Here is a 21,657-nt window from a genome sequence, read left to right on the forward strand (position 1 = left end):
ACGCTTTGCATGTGTGTCTTAGAGAAGACACGGATGATGAGAGAGTCCTAGCCGTGTCCCCGACATCACGGTAACAAGTGCCAGTGGTCAAATGTCTCTACCGGCCTGTGAGTCATCCATGTGCTGTAGCCCCATTCTGCTTTCCCCAGAGGCCATGCAAAATACATGAGTTTCAACATATGAGCGAAAATGTGCAGATACACACAGGCTTATCACTCACACACACACACACACACACACACACACACACACACACACACACACACACACACACACACACACACACACACACACACACACACACACACACACACACACACACACACACACACACACACACACACACACACACACACACACACACACAGCTATCATTACATGAAGTGCTATAGTCATTTAATCAGCAGGGCGCATTGACATACACAAACACACACACATACATATACAGGGACTTCAACTTGCGGAAGTACACACCAGCTGCTCTAGTTTCTGCTCCAAGTGTGTCTGTGTGTGTGTGTGCGTGTGAGTGCATGTGTGTGCATAGAAGGGGAAGGCTGAGAGTTGAGTGAAGTGCTACTCTAAAGCCCAACAGGATTTTCCAATCAAGAGCAGCAGAAAGATTAATAGAGGCCTACTGAATGCTCCATAGTGAAAGCGGTGCGCGAGAGAAAATATTACAGTGAGTAGGACATGCGTTCGGCTCTTGAGTTTTATTCATAATGAAATATTAAGAAGAGGCTGAAATTTAACAGGCAGGTTTAGCTGCCATTAGCAGTTCAGAGGGAGTGACTGATGCTTCAGTGCCATGAGCGGTAGAGTCAAGCTACTACTGTCCTTGATTGAGTCCACTTTTCTCAGACAGACTGAGTGAATCAGGTTTATTTGGTGATCTGGTGTAACAGACTGAGAACAGAGATTCAGATTCTTTGCCCAAGGAAGTGTCTTAATCTTTTCAATGGCCTTTTCTTAATCTGCCAGCCATGGTTTGCTGAAATCAAAGCAATGCCGACTGTCCTCTAGACAAAGCCGAAGCAATGAACATGAGTCTACTGTAAATCTCCCAGCTCGGTGAATGGATTCCCTGTAAGACGACTATGCTGGGCGGATGAGACGCCCTCTTTGACTTTCTTGAAGGCCATGTTCTTGGAGGAAAAAAAAAAACGATGATGTCATGCAGTCATTCAACGAGGCCTCATGAGATGGCGGGGGATGTTGTGATTCACGGTTATACATTTATGGGTAGGACTCCCAGAGCTGTCAGCTTCATAATAGACTGAATAAAAATGCCCTGCAACCACCATTGTATCACAGGGAGCCATTTTCTGAAGCAGCCTGTGGCTTTTCTGCTGACCGTGAATAGACGAGAAAGATTGGGGTGGGGTCACGAGAGATGCGTCTAAGTCTGCAAGTAGTTTCAGACAAACACCGCAAACTTTGTCTTGCTCACTGACTGCTTACGTGACACAGTGCCCCAGTTGTTTTCTCTAGATGACTGTGAGAGAGCAGCAGTGTGTCAAAGTCAACACAGAAATACCTTGATAAGAAGACTCTTGGTTCTTATGTCTCAAAGGCATCAGGACATACTAAGACTAAGCACACTAACCTATACCCTTCTTGCCTCGATCGCAGAAGAGAGAGAATGAGCAGCTAAACTGAAAGAGAAAGACAGTGGGAGGAAATTAAGCAGAGGAAACTCCAAAAAGGAAACATGCATCTAGGCCACTGAGTCATTTCCCTTGTGTTTTGCTTCTTCCTCTTCTTTTTCAAATATACACTGACAGTATAAATTATGTACATCATCACTGGAGTTTACGGAGAGTGGGAGAAGGCCCATGGGTTTTAAGCTTTAGGATTTCAGCTTTTTATCCCCTGTAAAGTCTGCCCGCAATTAGTTTGGGAATTAATTCAGGCTCAGAACTTAGCCTCCCCCTTCCTCTTTTAGATCTGTACTGATTCATCCAAGCCTCTTTTACTCACAGAGAGAGAAAAAAAAGAGATGGGGGGGGGAAATATCCGCCCTGTGGAAGACAGATTTTATCCAAACAAATAACTTTAAGGTAGCACCAGTGTTATGGCTGCTACATGTCAGTGTGTTAAATACTTGTTAATAACATTAAAGGCCATTTGTCTCTGTGTATGAAGCAACTGCAACTGGTCAAGCTAGTTACATAAGAAGAATCAATAAGCATCTACTGTAAAGTGTTACATCATTAAAACCCTGGGCACTTAAATATTGATAGGTTGTGTTAAACAACTGTTTGTGAAACTATGTCCAATAATCCAATCATCCAGATACCTCCGGTAGAAATAAAAATTACATGCCTGTACAAAAACACATTTTGTCAGGACTAGGTTTGTATCACAAAAATGTTTCTTCATCATTTCTTTGTTTTATTTCATTGCTTCACTGATGATCCTTTGCAGTCAACCAATCAAATCTTAGATTAGGTGAGATATGTCACCATGGGAATCCAGAAAACGGAGGAAAAGCTTCAAACATTTAACAAAAGGGTCATATTTCAACCTAAAGAAAGTCATTTTGGAGCCTCAACTCAACCTAGCTTCTAATATGTTAAAATGTCTTACAAAGTGTGATATTTTACAAAACCTATCCATGTTGTTTATCCATGTTGTGCCTAAACTTGGCCAGAAAGCAAAACTTTGGCATCAGATTTACGCCTCCATCCTCCCCTAGTGCCTCCAGAAATAGACTTTGTGGCTTTTTAAACTGGGTGTCTTCCTCATGATGTCACAAGTCACATTTATTTCAAAACAAAATTATGTTACCCTGGAAACATAATTGAGAATGTAGCTTAGTTGTAAAGAAATTTTGTGGAGAAAGGTCAGTCAGGAGCCAGCCATCAACACAGCTGGTTCTGTCACACAAATGTCACATGTTTCTTTCGAGGAACATAAGTAATTTGTGCTTTCAATGACGTACAGTGCTCAATTACTTTCTTTAACTGATAAATTGTTCCAATATTTTTTAACCAAAGCAATAATTAAGTCTCCCAGTTGGACGTAGTGATGGCCAAAGGTAGAATCCTTAACTCTTTGAACCCCATAAGCAGTTGTTGGGTTTGAAAAGCTTTCTTTGTTAAATCACTAAAATACACCTGCTATCATGCCAAACTGACAACACTATCAACTGCAAACCCTGAAAAATATCATTAAATTTTCAACTGGGACAGTCCTTAAACTACTCATCTGTGACACGCTGTACTGTCGGGAAATTACCCAAATCTAAGTTTAAAATCGTGATATTTAATCAAAACCTCGTTATTCTACATTTCTCAATTTAAAAAACACCAAAAATAAGCAGCTTCAACCAACCAGATTCTGTAAAAAACTAAAATGCTGTGTCTCAGTGCAACTTTAAAGGTATTAGTGACTCAGCTACAGCTAGCAGTCACATGACAAAACTTCAAAGTTTCTTTGATTGAACTGGGCTGAACTACAGGCTGTATTTACACGAATTAAAAATGTGAGTAGCAAAATCTATCCATCTGTCTATATATACTGGGCTTTGCAAAAGTTCTGTTACACTTGTTGAGACATTCACAAAAATGAACACAAAGATTTTTTGGTGCAATAACATAATTTTTTATTTTCCAAATATTTCAATATATGTGTTAATGATAATATTAATCAGAAATGTGGCCACCCTCGGCTGAAATCACACATTACAGACAAGACCTGAAGGCTGTGCACACCTTGCAGACATAGTCCTTCTTCATTCCTGCCCACACACTGTTGACGGAAGTCTTGAGCTCCTCGACACTACCGTGCTGGACCTTGCAGGCCTTACCCTCAACGTGGCCCCAACGCTGTAGTCGAAGGGGTTGAGGTCAGGTGACTGCGGCGGCCACATATCCTTCGGCCAGAAACTCAAGTTGGACCCTAACCACTCTTGCAAAACCTTGGCAGTGTGGGCTGGTGCACCATCCTGCTGGAAGACATAGTCTCCCTTCTTTGTGATCGTTTTCACTCACGGCAGGACTTTTGTGGCCAAGATTTCCCTGTAGTCGGCTGCGTTGAGCCTGTAGCCAGTCTTGAACCATACCGGTGGCATTTTCTCACCATTTAAAGCCACAACGCTGAGCATCATCACAGAGGCTAGGCGCTTCGTCGCAGACACGTATCAGACTGTGGAGACATCCTGGCCGAAGCTGACCACATGATCGTTCTGCTTATTGATGACTGGATCGACTGTGAAGGTCTGTTCATCAGAAAAAAAATCAGAACTCAATTGCCATGGCTCTTCAAGTCGTTAAGAAGGTGACGACTATGCTGCAGGCGTTGTTCTCGCATACGGTTGGTTAGCAGAGGCCTTGGTACTAGGACTGGACCCAAATATCCGAATATTCGTTCGCTACGGCAGTATCCGGATATTAATTTGGTATCCGAATATTATATCAGTTTGTTTAATGGAATTTTTTACTCCGACATGTAAACATCTCTAAAGATCATGAAACCGAGTGTAACAGAACTTTTGCAAAGCCCGGTATATAAAGTATGTATATTTCCCCCCCAGTATTTGTAACACCAGTGGGCACCTAAAAAAAACGAGTATATTTATCACAGGATCATTTTTTATTTTTGCAAAAGAATTAAAGAAATTTATCTTTAGTATTTTTCTTTTGTGATTAATGGCATTATAACTTTGTTATACTGCACAAAAGATTTTTTTTAATTTGCCATGGCTGTGCTGTTTCCACAGAGGTACAGGGCTTTATATTGCCATGAAAAATGAGAACACCATGAGTAAAATGTGGCAGGAGCAAAAAACACTCAAAAACTTCTTGCTGTTCAAAGAGTAAAGTGCTTGTTGTTGATATTTTTCCTCTCTCTTTCGCTAATCAATAGTTAGGATCCAAAGGACCTTCAATTTGTACACATTTAAAACTAGATCAATGCTAGAAGATGAATGGGTTTTAGCTCTTTGCTCGATAAATTCTTTAAATGACACAAAGTTATTAAAACGTGTCCATGATTTCATTTTAATTATTCAGTTTTATTTTTCTGGTGACTGGAGTCAGGTTGGAAAGACATGCTCATGAGTGTAAACCTGATGGCCTAAATCTGACTAATGCTCATAACCATACGCTTGAGAACATTCACTCTCCAATCAGCACACTGCTCCGTCGCCATTTTAAAGAAGCACATTTAGCTGTTTTTCTTCCTTTTCTAACAGTCACTGTTGGTCAAGGTTTGCTGTTCCTGGTGGGATCTATTATTTTCTTCAACTCTCTCACACTGTCTCTTTGGGAAAGGAGAGTGGCCTCTAGATCCGACATCTTCTGCTTTACCTGTGCAGTGTGATATCGCTGGTACACACAGATCAGACGCCATGACCCTCCAGTTCACAAAAAACACTGTGGTCCTTGGTGTTTTGCCGATCAATAATTAATCAGGTAAACTTTTACATTTCATTTGTCAAGAAAACAAGGAAGGGACATAAATTAATAACGGGGACCCTTTATTTATAACACAGAGCTCAATAAAGCAGAGTGAGAGAGAGCATATGTATTAATGTTTGAGAAGGAATAGGAAGCGGAGACAGACAGAGAAAAGCTCTTAGAGTAGATGAATGTCAAGGTGTGTCAGATCTGGTAACCCTGCTTGCTGTTGTATTATGGCTCTCAATCATTTTTATTACCTGAACAGTCATGTGTGTGGGGGTACGCGTTTTCAGCCACAGCTCATTCGACTTTCCTACTATGTGGCAGATTGTCAGACACTACTAATGTTACATTTTAGACTTAGACACTGTCAAGAGTTTTTAAAGCTAATCAATGAAATACTGCTCAGCTATCTTGTGTGTTCTCACAACTTGGACAAGCAGCTTGAACTCTGAAATCTAATCTGGCTGTAAAATTGGCCTGATTCCTGATCCTTCACTGTGAACTGGTTAAGAATGCACAAAACGCTTTCCTCTCGGACATGACCCCTGAATCATAGCAGGAAACAATAGCTGGACACGGGTCAGGCAGATTGCTGTCTATAAAAAAAGTCAGGAAGGGTGTGTACATGCATTGACTTCTTTGATACCCCGACGACCTGATAATTTACACACGTGGACAAAATTGTTGGTACCCCTCAGTTAAAGAAGGAAAAACCCACAATTCTCACTGAAATCACTTGAAACTCACAAAAGTAACAATAAATAAAAATTTATTGAAAATTAAATAATCAAAATCAGCCATCACTTTTGAATTGTTGATTAACATAATTATTTAAAAAAACAAACTAATGAAATAGGGCTGGACAAAAATGATGGTACCCATAACTTAATATTTTGTTGCACAACCTTTTGAGGCAATCACTGCAATTAAACGATTTCTGTATTTGTCAATGAGCGTTCTGCAGCTGTCAACAGGTATTTTGGCCCACTCCTCATGAGCAAACAGCTCCAGTTGTCTCAGGTTTGATGGGTGTCTTCTCCAAATGGCATGTTTCAGCTCCTTCCACATATGTTCAATGGGATTCAGATCTGGGCTCATAGAAGGCCACTTTAGAATAGTCCAACGCTTTTCTCTCAGCCATTCTTGGGTGTTTTTGGCTGTGTGTTTTGGATCGTTGTCCTGTTGGAAGACCCATGACCTGCGACTGAGACCAAGCTTTCTGACACTAGGCAGCACATTTCTCTCCAGAATGCCTTGATAATCTTCAGATTTCATCGTACCTTGCACACTTTCAAGACACCCTGTGCCAGATGCAGCAAAGCAGCCCCAAAACATTACTGAGCCTCCTCCATGTTTCACCGTAGGGACAGTGTTCTTTTCTTCGTATGCTTGGTTTTTGAGTCTATGAACATAGAGTTGATGTGCCTTACCAAAAAGCTCCAGTTTGGTCTCATCTGTCCAAAGGACATTCTCCCAGAAGCTTTGTGGCTTGTCAACATGCATTTTTGCAAATTCCAGTCTGGCTTTTTTATGAGTTTTTTTCAGCAGTGGTGTCCTCCTTGGTCGTCTCCCATGAAGTCCACTTTGGCTCAAACAACGACGAATGGTGCGATCTGACACCGATGTACCTTGGCCTTGGAGTTCACCTTTAATTTCTTTGGAGGTTGCTCTGGGCTCTTTGGATACAATTCCAACGATCCATCTCTTCAATTTGTCATCAATTTTCCTCTTGCGGCCACGTCCAGGGAGGTTGGCTACTGTCCCGTGGGTCTTGAACTTCTGAATAATATGAGCCACTGTTGTCACAGGAACTTCAAGCTGTTCAGAGATGGTCTTATAGCCTTTACCTTTAAGATGTTTGTCTATAATTTTTTTTCGGATGTCCCGGGACAATTCTCTCCTTCGCTTTCTGTTGTCCATGTTCAGTGTGGTACACACCTTTTCACCAAACAGCAGGGTGACTACTTGTCTCCCTTTAAATAGGCAGACTGACTGATTATGAGTTTGGAAACACCTGTGATGTCAATTAAATGACACACCTGAGTTAATCATGTCACTCTGGTCAAATAGTTTTCAATCTTTTATAGAGGTACCATCATTTTTGTCCAGGCCTGTTTCATTAGTTTGTTTTTTTAAATAATTATGTTAATCAACAATTCAAAAGTAATGGCTGTTTTTGATTATTTAATTTTCAATAAATTTTTATTTATTGTTACTTTTGTGAGTTTCAAGTGATTTCAGTGAGAATTGTGGGTTTTTCCTTCTTTAACTGAGGGGTACCAACAATTTTGTCCACGTGTGTAACTACTTCCTCATTTGCCCTCTGGGACAGTATCATCCCTGCAATTATCCTAAGGTTCACAGCCTTGTGGCTTTGCAGCGTTGCACATCTGGTTTATTTGTGTTAGTGTATGACAAGAGCTTGTGTGTGAGCGAGAGAGGAAACGAGAATGAGAGAGTGAAGCGGTGTGGGGTGTCGACTGGCAGAGTTTCCTCCAAGTCACAGTTTAATTGGACAATTGTTCAGTTTAACCTCAGGCTCTCTGGGTTCACAAAGGCATGCAAAGCCGTCCTAGTACGGACTATTAGGCAAGAAAAGGGTGGTGGAACTACTTACTTTGGCTTGTATTGCATTCTTTTTCTTCATGAGAAACTCCTACGTTCCCTCATGCAATATGACACAACATTCACATCCAGTCTGATGAATCAGGGGTTAGCAACAAAAAAAAGCTCAGTGAGAGAGATATTTGCAGCAGAAACAGTGTAAGCTCCATAATTTGTCAGCCCTGATGCTGTCTTGTGTTTTAAACCACCAGCGGGGGAATCCTCCTAAAAAATATCCTGCTTGGCTGAGACACAGAGCTAAGTAAAAAAATTAAAAATAAAAGTCACATTTATCCTGATACATTGCTGGCTGGCGAGAGCACAACGCAATCTCCCCCAGATTCATCATGAGGCAAATCTCCACTTGACCCAATGGAGGCTATCCAGTCACAGCATTACGGTTGCACAGAGCTTGGGCAGAGGCCTAGATTCTCTTGGGAGTGGGGGGGATGGGGTAGGTTTGGCACACAGTCTGGTATCCCAACAGATGAGGAGTTAGTGAGCATTTGAGGCAGGTTCGGTGGCAATGAGACCAAAAAAGTTCAGCGTCATCTTTACAGGCAACATCACCTTCAAAACGTCTGAATCGTCTGTGATGAAAGCACATCAACTATCAGTGAACGATGCCACCGCTAGCCACAGTGTGCCGACACAAAAGTGCTTTGCAATGACACTCAAAAAGAAATGGAAGACGGGTTCGACCACATGTCTGAAAAGGTGTTGAGTAAAAATTATGATGTATAACTGCGAGATACAAAAAACGCTTTGGGCAGGCAAAGGAAGCTCCCAAAATAGACCAGTGTTGTGCAGCGTATTACCTCACCCCCACTCACATCAGCAAACGTGTCCATCACATCCATGCATCCTAAGCCTTGCTGACATGTCCCACTCTGCTTGGATAGCAGTGCACTGGAGTTTTCCCAGCCGCTTGCATGCAGGGAAAAGTCAGCAGAAAAGATGCAAATTGTAGGCCCATGACATGACGCTTTCAATTTTTTAAAGACCCCTAATACAGTGAACCATGTCATTCTAAAAATACTCCTGTCTGAGCCTTTTCCTCTATTCTGCCAAGCTAAATTAAGCCTTAAACCCAGGAGGGGTGGTGGTGGGCAGAGATAAGACAAGTCAGCCATCAGCAATGGCGATGTCTCTTTGGGTGATGGTGATGGCGGTTCATAATTCCCCAGCACTTCAACTTGACCTAGTCATAGGAGAGCAGATAGACGCTTGCAGATTTCACAGGAGAGCTGGAGACAGATGTAGCCGGACATAATGAGGGTTGAAAAGAGGGTGGGTGGGTGGAGGGGCTAACTCATGGTCACAGCTGCAACCTCGCCAGAGGATCGGAGGCGCGCTTCTAATAAAGGGCTGTAATCAAGTCACTCGTGCTAACCTCCCACACCCACTGAGGCTGACTTGCCAAAATGCCTCTCTTATGACACAGGCTTTAGTATGCTTGAGAAAAACAAAGGGGAGAAGAATAGAACATTCAATGAACAAGAAAGAATGACGTATTTAACAACCAATCTGTTCTGCATTATGGTATATAACATGTGATATTGGTGCAGAAAACAAGTTTAGCCAGATGCTAGTGGAGAGTCCGTGAATACCAGGTGAATGAAGGCGGCCACGTGCCTTCAGAAAGGCTTACATATAAAACACTGCAATAAATGCCTTTTGATGTGTGAAATATTTTCATTGTGGAAACTTCAATGGCTGACAGCTGGATTCTATACTGCTCACCAAGATCTAAAGCCGACCGAGACAGTTTTCACCAAAGCAAGGAGGTGAGTGAACAGCAGAAGTGGCACCATCACTGGGGAGGCATTTGTTGATGAGACATCTGTTGGGCCGTGACTTCCTCCCCTCTGAGACAGCTTTCAGTAGACCAAGGCCATGACTCAGGTCTGCACCAGCTGCTAGGCCATGACTAGATCCATTTCACATTTTTCCCTGTGACTCCTATCATGGTCAGTGGTGCAAATACACTGCTTCCATCAAATCCAGAAGTAAATGGAGATGAAAGAGTTCCTGGTTGTGAGCTGGCCTTTGTAGACATGAATCAACAGATGGATTATAAATAAAAACATTTTGCTTAGAGGAACTAAAGATCTTCATGTTTTGTTCAAACACACACATTTAATTAAATGAGGAAAAAGATGATGGAGTCTGCCTTGACACCCACAAGAGGAAGACTTAGGCATGCACCCGCTGTGAACATGTGCTTGTGTATGTAGTCCTTATACGATTGGCTAATTAAAGTGCATTAATCCTGCTACCAAATATCTGTACTGGTACTATCTCTTGTTGGCTTCACAAGACCATGATCTTGCAGCAGTGCAGAGCTTCGCCGTCTTTTGAAATCATCATTAAAAGCAGTATGCATGAAGAGATCTGTTCGTAGAAGAGAGGTGGGGGTAGAGAGGGCATAATTCTCCTCGTCATCTGAGACAGCATTCCTATATTAGACATGCTAAACCAGATCACTGCAGAACATTAAGCCTGACAGCAGCGCTTTAATATTGATGTGCTCTGGTACTGTAGCATAAACCACCAAACTGCTGCAGCACCAACTGAACTGACAATTCTGTAATACATTTTTCAAAAGTCTTCCTTCCATTACATGGAAGTAGAAGGAACTTTTTCACGTCAACAGGTTGCCCTAGATGCAAAACAATACAACTGCATCAAGGGTTTGAACTACTGGGAAATATCATAATGGATCCTATGTCCGGCGACGTCTGACGTTACGGTGAGCGTATTGCGTCATTTCCTGTTTCAGCACTGTGTCGTGTTGTTAGCATGGCTTCTGCTTCTGCCTCTTCCTCTCCCTCTCTCTCCCTCTCCTGCTCAGTGTGCCACATGTTTAGTTATTCCTCTGCCTCCTTTAGTGATAACGATATGTGTAATAAGTGCAGCCTTTTTGTAGTTCTGGAGGCGAGGCTCTCCGAATTGGAATCGCGGCTCCGCACCATGGAAAATAACCCGCTAGCAGCTAGCCAGGCCCCCTTAGCCGGTGCGGACCGCAATAGCTTAGCTAGTGTAGCATCTGTTAGCCGTCCCTTAGCAGCGCCCGAACAGCCGGGTGGATGGGTGACAGTTCGTAGGAAAAACAGTCCTAAACTCAAGCCTGCTGTCCCGGCTCACCACAAACCGCTTCATGTTTCTAATCGTTTTTCCCCGCTCAGCGACACACCCGCTGAGAAACCAACTCTGATCATTGGCAGCTCCATAGTCAGAAACGTGAAGCTAGCGACACCAGCGACCATAGTTAAATGCCTCCCAGGGGCCAGAGCGGGCGACATAGAAGCAAATTTGAAACTGCTGGCTAAAGATAATCGTAAATATAGTAAGATTGTTATTCACGTCGGCGGTAACGACACCCGGTTACGCCAATCGGAGGTCACCAAAATTAGCGTGGCATCGGTGTGTACTTTCGCCAAAACCATGTCGGACTCTGTAGTTTTCTCTGGACCCTTGCCTGATCTGACCAGCGATGACATGTTTAGCCGCATGTCGTCGTTTCGCCGCTGGTTGTCTATGTGGTGTCCATCAAACGACGTGGGCTTTATTGATAATTGGAGCTCTTTTTGGGGAAAACCTGGTCTGATTAGGAGAGACGGCATCCATCCCACTTTGGCTGGTGCAGCTCTCATTTCTAGGAATATGGCTGATTTTATTAGTACTCCTAAAGCATGACAACCCAGAGTTAAGACCAGGATGCAGAGCTGTAGTCTTATACACCTCTCTGCAGTTTCCTCACAGCTGTCACCCTCCAGTAATTCAGTTAACTTTATTGAGACTGTGTCTGTTCCCCGACCACCAAAATTCAATAAATTACACAAATCAAAAATATACAAAAGAAATAGTAACCACAAAAATTTAATAAAAATTAATACCACTATTTCAACAGAACACAGAGACAGGAAAATTAAATGTGGTCTGTTAAATATTAGATCTCTCTCGTCTAAATCTCTGCTAGTAAATGAGTTGATAACTGATCACCAGATTGATTTGTTCTGTTTGACTGAAACCTGGTTGCAGCAGGAAGAATTTGTTAGCCTAAACGAATCAACTCCCCCTAGTCATATTAACTGTCATATTCCTCGAATCACAGGCCGAGGAGGAGGAGTAGCAGCAATCTACCATTCTAGTTTAAAATTGAACCAGAGGCCTAAACCTGATTACAGCTCATTTGAAAATCTCACTCTTAGTCTCTCTCATCCAAATTTGAAAGCTCAGAAACCAGTTTTATTTGTTGTTATATATCGTCCTCCTGCTCCTTATTCTGAGTTTTTATCTCAATTCTCAGACTTTTTATCTGAATTAGTGCTCAGTTCAGACAAAGTTATTATTGTGGGTGACTTTAACATTCATGTTGACATAGACAGCGACAGCCTTACAACAGCTTTTAATTCATTATTAGACTCAATTGGGTTTTCTCAACATGTAAATAAACCAACTCATAGTTTTAATCACACTCTTGACCTTGTCCTGACTTATGGCATAGAAATTGAAGAGTTAACAGTATTTCCCCAGAACCCTCTTCTTTCTGACCATTTTATGATAACATTTCAATTTAAAGTAAAGGATTGTTTAGCAGCTGAGAACAAATATCATTACAGTAGGTGTTTGTCTGACAATTCAGTATCTAAATTTAAGGAAATAATACCCTCACTGTTTACTTCAGCAACATTTACTGATAAATCAGAAGGCAATTATTATTATTTTACCCCCACAGAAGTGGATTATTATGTTAATATTGCTTCAGCCTCACTGCGTACAACTCTTGATAGTGTTGCACCTGTAAAAAAGAAAGTTATATCTCAGAGAAGACTTGCTCCTTGGTATAATTCCCAGCTGCGGACTTTAAAGCAGGCATCCCGAAAGCTGGAAAGAAAGTGGTATTCCACTAATTCAGAGGAAGTGTATGTGGCTTGGAAAAATAGTCTAGTAATCTATAAAAAAGCTCTTCGTAATGCCAGGACAACTTATTATTCATCTTTAATAGATGAGAACAAGAACAACCCTAGGTTTCTCTTTAGCACTGTAGCCAGGCTGACAAAGAGTCAGAGCTCTGTTGAACCTTGTATTCCTTTAGCTTTAACCAGTAACGACTTCATGAGCTTCTTTACACATAAAATAGTTATGATTAGAGATAAAATTAATCTGGCCCTTCCTACAAATGTCACAGATGCTTTTGAATTGGCTGTTAGACCTGATGAATCTTTAGAATTCTTCACTCCTATATGTCTCTCTGAACTAATTTCAACAGTTTCTACATCCAAACCATCAACATGTCTTTTAGATCCTATCCCAACTAGACTCTTCAAGGAGATTTTACCTTTAATTAATTCTTCAATGTTAGATCTGATTAATCTCTCTCTAGTAACAGGCTATGTACCACAGGCTTTTAAGGTTGCTGTCATCAAACCTTTGCTTAAAAAGCCCACTTTAGATCCAGATGTGTTAGCTAACTATAGACCGATATCCAACCTACCATTTCTCTCTAAAATTCTGGAAAGAACAGTTGCAAATCAATTATGTGAACACTTACAAAGGAATAATTTGTTTGAAATGTTTCAGTCAGGCTTCAGAGTGCATCATAGCACAGAAACAGCTCTAGTGAAAGTTACTAATGACCTTCTCATAGCATCAGATAATGGACTAGTCTCTATACTTGTTTTGTTAGATCTTAGTGCAGCGTTTGACACAATCGACCACAACATTTTATTACAGCGTCTAGAACATTCAATTGGCATTAAAGGGACAGCACTGGACTGGTTTAAATCCTACTTATCAGATAGGTTCCAGTTTGTGCATGTCAACAATAACTCTTCTGAGCATACTAAAGTTAATCATGGAGTTCCTCAGGGTTCTGTCTTAGGACCGATACTTTTCACATTATACATGCTTCCTTTAGGCAATATTATTAGGAAGCATTGTATTAACTTCCATTGTTATGCAGATGACACACAATTGTATTTATCTATGAAGCCAGATGAAACTGATCAGTTAGCTAGACTGCAAGATTGTCTTAAGGACATTAAAACCTGGATGACTTTTAACTTCCTACTGCTAAATTCAGACAAAACTGAAGTCATTGTATTTGGCCCCAAACATCTTAGAAACTCGCTTTCAAAGCAAATAGTTACTCTGGATGGCATCACATTGGCCTCCAGTACTACTGTGAGGAATCTTGGAGTTATTTTTGACCAGGACATGTCCTTTAACTCACACATAAAGCAAGTCTGTAGGACTTCCTTTTTTCACCTGCGTAATATTGTAAAAATCAGGAACATTCTGTCTCAGAGTGATGCAGAAAAATTAGTTCATGCTTTTGTTACTTCCAGGCTTGACTATTGCAATTCCTTATTATCGGGTTGTCCAAATAGTTCTCTCAAACATCTACAGTTGATCCAAAACGCTGCTGCGAGAGTACTGACAGGAGTTAGCAAAAGAGATCATATTTCCCCTATACTTGCCTCTCTTCACTGGCTTCCTGTTAAATCCAGAATAGAATTTAAAATCCTTCTTCTGACATATAAAGCTCTTAATAACCAATCTCCATCATATCTTAAAGATCTGATAGTACCTTATTATCCTAGTAGAACTCTTCGCTCTCAAGCTGCAGGCTTACTTGTTGTTCCTAGAATTTCTAAAAGTAGAATGGGAGGCAGAGCCTTCAGTTATCAGGCGCCTCTCCTGTGGAACCTGCTCCCAGTTTGGGTTCGGGAGGCAGACACCCTCTCTATTTTTAAGACCAGGCTTAAAACGTTCCTTTTTGACAAATCTTATAGTTGGGGCTGACTGGGTGACCCACAGAGGTTCGGCTTGTGTCTTCATTGCACAGCTGACTCCCTCTTGGACGTCCCTTCGTTCTGCCTCTAGTCATGCTGCTATAGGCCTATAGGCTGCTGGGGGACTTTTCTTGACGCACTGAGCCCTTCTCTATCTACCTTTACATTTAATATGTATACCGTTATTGCAGTACATTCACTCTGTTTCCCCCTGTGCTATTTCTCCGAGTGTCCCTGGTCCCAGAGCTGGATGCTTCAGATCTGCGGTTGATGTTCCACCAGCTGGTCCAGTCTCCACCATGTCCACTGTGGGATGCTGTTGCTGACCTTCCTCCAGCCCTCTGCTTCCAACTCCCTTTTTCCACCAGTCAACTCTGCATTGCCTTCACTATACTGTTATGCTAACTTACATACTGTTTGAATTTTACTGCTAGCTATATATGGAGTATGTTTAATGTCAGAGCCGTACATCATAAGAGTAAATTATGAGTCAGTTTTCAATGTTAGCTTATACTTTGTCTGTGTCACATATCCTGTCATGCATGTATCCAAATGTGTGTTGTGTTTTCCTTGCTTTCCCACCCCTCCCTCTTCTCCCATCCCTCCCCCTTGCCCTCTTCTGTCCTTCTCAACCCGCCCGGCCAGCAGGCAGATGGGTCCCCCCTATATAGAGCCGGGTTCTGCTCGAGGTTTCTTCCCTGTTAAAAGGGTGTTTTTCCTTGCCACTGTCGCCTTTGGGCTTGCTCTGGGGGTCAGGCATTTGGGTTCTGTAAAGCGTCTTGAGACGAGTTGACTGTAATTGACGCTATATAAATAAAATTGAATTGAATTGAATTGAATTCTCGCAGATATATGAGGACCTGGTACATAGCCTATAAACTCATTAACAGAAGAACAGGTAAATTTATTTAGTTTGACATCCACATGGGGGATGAGGTTCAAACAAACTCAGGATCTCTTGGTAGATTATAGCAGAGACAGTGGAGGTTGTGACTGTCTGCGGCACTGTTTTTAGTAAAGGCCCAGGTTCTGCAAGGATACAAATGGGCCTCTGCGCTTTCTAGGTGTTCAGTCGGGATTTAACTCAAACAGACTGCATTAGGCAGCGCAGCATATTAGAAGAGCTGTAAAAGCCACATTGAGTTCCTGACAACCATTACAACTACTGTAGCCTGTTTTACAGGGTGGCAGTGACTATTTGTTGTAGAGATAATCTGCTGCAGCCTTTAGTACATCCCAGTGACATGAGGACAGGCACCCAGAAGAAACATGCAACTCTGTCATTAAGGAGTTGGAACTGAGCTTTCCGTTTTGGTAAGGCCATTTCCTCTTTGAGAAGCTAATGCATTCATTTAAAGCTCCCACAAGGACAGATTCTGTCATCAGGATCCTCAGACTTACAGTACACGAACACTCGGTCTTTCTTGCACACTGCAGCATTTTAGATGCTTCACACCACATGGTTTGAATTTGGTCACTAAATGTGGGGCTGCCTTTCTCTCTGTTCTATGCCATGCCTTTTTGCTACATAATCAAAAAGCTTCTAACTGAGTGGCTTAATCTATGAGCACACTGATGACCTTTTACTGCCATAAATGCCAGTGTTAAAGCAGTGTAACTACTTTATGACAGTCCTCGTGGAGATTTTGGAGGTGAGGAGTTGGTGAGGAGAAGCATCTACCTCTTGTTCTACTTTACACTTGAAAATTTATTTGGTAATGTCTGGTCATGTAAACCGAAGGCAAATTAATCCTTTCTGGAACGGTACAAAACGTTGAAAAGAAAATAACATTGGAAAATAATACATGTTTTGATATTATCTCGGTTTTGTTCACCAGTAATACACGAAGCTAGGAGTTATTGTCACCTTGATATTTTATTCATGTTTAGCTGTCTGACAACAGAAACTAAAAATGTGTTCGTAGGATCAACTACATTTTCTGGAAGTCAAACATCTCACCCTGAGGCCCATGTCCTTGCTATTTTTGAGCTTTCAACTGCAGTTCACAGTTATCATTAGAAAACTGAATACAGTGGGCCTCATGCACAAACCACTAAAACAAATAAATTTGGGTTTAAAAAGCACAATTTATTTGACTTAAGGTATCTTAAGTCAAATAAATTGAAGGTAGACACCTTCAATTTGTTCGACTTAAGATACCTTAATACCCCTATTTTATTGAATTTTTAGGCAGAAATGAGCTAAAATAAAGTACAAAATTAACATGCAGGTCATCATATAATGACCATCATCACAGCTGCCAATTTACTGAGGTGCTTTTCATATTTTTATTGGTATGTTTTGGCACTGGAACTTTCACCGTCCAGTAGCTGTAAGGATCATTCACTTACTCTCTGCCTCAGGGTCTTTATATGAGTCGCTGTCCAGGATTATCCTCTTTTCCACCTGACAGTGTAACAACACATATTATGGCCTATAAAATCCTTATCCAATACCCCAACGACTGCCCCTTGACTGCCTCTCATATTAGTGTCTCTCATTCTGGTTTCGAAAGGCATTTTCAGCATCAAATTTACATCAAACCATTTATTTTTTTATACATCTGCCAAAGCACAGTACTATTCTGATGGCACATCATTAGCACTTATCAATATTTTCTTATTGCTTAAGTTCACTAACACGATGCTGAATTTGTTATTTTTTTGTTCGCTGTTTTCTGAAAGAACAACCATGACTCTGCATGCCTTACTTTTTCTCTTAGGTGGGATTTTTGACAATGAAACTGAAAGATTGTTATAATGAATGTCGTATGCTTCACTTCATGAATACTGTATATTGCAGGAATAAAAAAAACAAGTTCTTGCATGAGGCCCAGGGTTTCACGAATAAAATCCAATACTGTGTGTAAGTAATTATAGCGAGCCAGTCATGAAAATAGCACCTAACTAAATTAAATGATATATTTGTGAAGACTTGGTAAATATATAACAAAAGCTGATGTGACACAGTCTTCCTCTATCGTGCTGGCAGTCATCCCCCCAAAGAAACTGCATTTGACTTGAGCTTGAACCCACCATAAACCAGTCCCATGTGTAAATGTGCAACTGCCTTTGGTGTGAACATGGCCTCAGTGTGATCATGTCTGGCTCACACCCCCCACCCCATCATCCCGTCTCTGACAGCGACATCAGCCAATTGTCAAGAGCAGCTGATGTGTCCTTTCCCAGTGCATCCATCAGCACGCACACATACACACACAACACTGGTGCTCAAAGGGATTTGTGCAAATTCATGAAAAGACTCCTGGCTACAGTGGGCATGTTGTCATAGTACATATAGACCTGTGTAATCCTGTGGTAAACAAAGGCCAAATGAAATTAGGAAAGAAGTGTATTGATTATGCACTTAAATCTCTTACATTTTTTGGCCCTTGGGATTTAAATTCTTACAACAAGCACTAGCAATGGAGTTGAGATATTTAGTTTTTCTGCAAAACAAACAAAAACAGAGGAGATTTCACCAGAGTTTTTTCAGACTGGAAAAACTCTTTTGTAGTGGCTTTGTGGTGTTGACCTAAATGGTTAAAAAATAAATTAGTTGTGCTGCATGTGGTACCGAAAGTTACATGACAGAGTACCCGTTTTTGATCAACGTCATCCTTTCTGTAGCCGAAAAAATTCCATCCTTTGTTTTCCTTGCAAACAAATCTTCCTTTTAGGTGCCTCTCTCCTGTTCTTCACTCATTTTGCTACGAATGTCAACGAACGTTGTTTTGTGGGCCCTTAAACTGCAGTAAATAATGTCATATCAGACAGATGAGCTATGGAAAACAATAACCATCACTTTGTGCCTCAGATAACCTGACATCATACCTCCTGCAATGGGAGTATTGTGCATGCGCACATCGCTATATTGATGCTGAAACTACTTATTGTGCACCCTTACGCATTCACTTCTCCAGATGTGACTCCCCGTAAACAAGCATTCGGCATGTGATAACCTGTGCACGACCAGAAAGCGGCCAATCAAAGCAAAATCATACATAATGAACTGCCCTAGATAACATCATTAATTAGGAAGAATGTCACTTTCTGCTCTCTTCCTCAGCTGTACAGTCAATAGGTGGCCGATGAGCCTAATAGATAAGGGTGAATAAGAAGACTTGCACAACAGTGGTGCGCCTTTCAAACAGAACTGAATCAGGGCACTAAAACTCTCAGAGTGAGTACACAAAGAAAAGCACTAACACTTGACAACACACTCTCTGCAGGAACTGCAAAACTGTGTGACACTACATCCTTTTCCCCTGCAGCTCACTACAAAAACCGAGTCTGAATGGCATGCAGGTGCAATGTCATAATATGGGATTAAAATCCTGGTGATCCCTGGCTGAAATTGCGTGGGCAGGCTTCTTAAAATAAATCTTTACAAATGACACAGTTAAGCAGTGGAGGGAACACGGGTCTGCTGCCTCTCACTCATGCGCTCTACACACAGAAGAGATGACATCATGTTGGGTCAGCTTGGGTTTTAGTGCTCAGCCTGCTATCTACATCTGCCATTTCTAAGCGCGTCATGGTAGCCTACATTCACTTTTTCTGTTGTTTTATAACGCTGCTTATTTAACCAAAAAGCATTGTCCTGCCTTGCACGCAGGTGATGACCTTCTTGTCAAAAACATGAATGACGCACGGTTGTTGTATAGAGCGTTTTGCAGATGCTACAATCTGAATGCTGCACAGAGAGAGTAGCAAAAACAAAAAAAAAGAAATTGTAAAAATGGGGTTCGAGTCATGTGTAGTGGAACCGAAAGCCATTGTGACTGCGCTTTGATAGTAAAATCTCACTCACAACAATGTAAGATGCAATGGACGGTACCACAGTGGATGTGACACACTCCACGCACACTGACAGCACACACACACGGCGTGACAATGCTGAAAAAAAAATAACAGGACAAGTTTTATACGGAGCTCGCTTGTGTCGTGCGTTTTTATAAAAATAATAAATTAAATAACATTTCTACTCCACTACAACCTGTCATGTATCGGCACTACTCACCCCCGGGGAGGACGGAACCAAATAAAAAAATACGGCGAAGCTTCTTCAACGTCAATACCCCGAATTTAAAAATTAGCAGGTGCGTGCACATTAAAAAAGAGCCGATAAAAAATACCCCCAAAAAACTACGCACTTTATATCAGCGTCGCGGCTCTCAGTAACCTCTGAGCGGACTGGCGTTGAAACAACACGCCGAACAACGTCGAAACCAGGCGACGGTGGTCATTCCCCCCCCCAACTTCAGGTGCAGTCGAACCGTTTCTATACACTTTTCTCTCTCTCTCTCTCTCTCTCTCTCTCTCTCTCTCTGCCACCGCTAGCTTGAGTAGCTTTTAGCCGTTGAGCCAAGAGGAAGTGTCATTTCAGTTAGACGGGCTTGTAGCGTGTTAGCCGTTAAACGAGGAGGAGGAGGAGGAGGAAGGGGGGCAAACGGTGACAGCAGCGACAACAACACAGATGAAAAAATAAATAAATATTTTCTTTTAAAAGCAGCTTACCTTTTTCTTGTATTCTCTAACTTGGGGAGCATTTAGTCCGACTCCGGAGCTGTCGCCGCGACTTGTCGAAGTGCTGTCAGTTGGTGTAGACTTCCTGAATGACGGAGCAGCGGGAGCACGGCCCCTCTCTCCGGCTCCGTTTGACAGCTACTTTGACAGACAGCCGGAAGATAAAGTTGGGTCGCGTAGTAGCGGAGCAAACTTTCTCGCCTCTTCTACACCAAATGACAACCTCAAGTGATTCTTTTTGCAATCCGTTCACCCAAATCCAATGCCAAAAGAAAAAAATCACATCTTCTAAGAATTAAGTATTGTTTTAGCGGCGCTGCTTTAAATTAAAAGTACGGGTATAAACACAACAATCCAATACCTTATTTCCTTTGCAAATCATTAAAGATGCATGAACTGAGTCATCCCGATTCTGTTGCAACTTTACCGATGCCGAACCAGTCCGTGCCTGATATACTCAGTACAATGCTGCCACCTGCTGCTGTGTTTTTGTACTTCACATTGTCGTATAAACCCAATAATATTTAATGCACCAGAAGAAGCTGCAGTTTCAGGACCACACTTTCAGGACCCTTTAACAATTGGAAGATCGTTGAAGTGACAAGCTCGTTGTTTTAAAGGTTTATTCCACCCAAATTCTGGTTTCAAATGTGTATTTTACCAAAAATGCTACTTTTTGTCCAGACAACGTTTATTCCACGTTAATAAAACTTTCTGTTCAAGTAGTTTAAAAAGTCTTTTCAACGCAAATCGTACTTTCTTACAAACATGTTGGGGGTTTCCAATTAAAGCACTAATTTCTGTAGTGTAAAACATCAACTTAACCTTAAGACCTCAGTTTCAGGAAGATGCTCTTTATAGTATGCTTGTTTATCAATTGGATGGTCATAATTAAAGTGTCATGCTCATTGTTTGAAACGTTTATTTCACCCAAATAGTACTTTAGTTCCAAGTAGTTATAATTTTTAAAGATTTCATTACATCCAAAATAATACTCCATCAAAGTACATATAGTTTCAAAAGTTTATTCCACCCAAATTTTGGTTTTAAAGGTGTATTTTACCCACAAAAAAAATGCTACTTTTTGTCCAGAAGAAGTTTATTCCACATTAATAATACTTTCTGTTCAAGTATGTATACTTTTAAAGGTCTGTCCACTCAAATAATACTTTCTAACAAACACGTGGTTTCAAAGATTTATTCCACCCAACGCACTACTTTCTGTTGTTTTAAACGTTTACTTCACCCAAATATTAGGCCTTCGCTTCAGGACCTCAGTTTCAGGAAGACACTCTTGGAGTTCTCATAGTTTTAAAGGT

At 41.4% G+C, this 21,657-nt stretch overlaps 1 protein-coding gene across 2 annotated transcripts in view; it reads right to left on the bottom strand.

The window, feature by feature from the left end:
- Nucleotides 1–20,744, bottom strand: part of taok3a (TAO kinase 3a) — an 83,323-nt gene extending 62,579 nt beyond the window's left edge. The window contains exon 1 of one of the 2 annotated variants that reach the window (XM_051950999.1): nucleotides 20,330–20,744. The gene's annotated coding sequence lies outside the window, so the exon portion shown is untranslated. Of the gene's footprint in view, nucleotides 1–19,832; nucleotides 20,157–20,329 lie in introns of those variants that run through there. The other variant, XM_051951000.1, reaches the window with a different exon arrangement.
- Between the last annotated feature and the right edge of the window lie 913 nt (nucleotides 20,745–21,657).

Source organism: Acanthochromis polyacanthus, chromosome 7 (genome assembly GCF_021347895.1).
Source record: "Acanthochromis polyacanthus isolate Apoly-LR-REF ecotype Palm Island chromosome 7, KAUST_Apoly_ChrSc, whole genome shotgun sequence".
NCBI classification, from domain to species: Eukaryota; Metazoa; Chordata; class Actinopteri; family Pomacentridae; genus Acanthochromis; species Acanthochromis polyacanthus.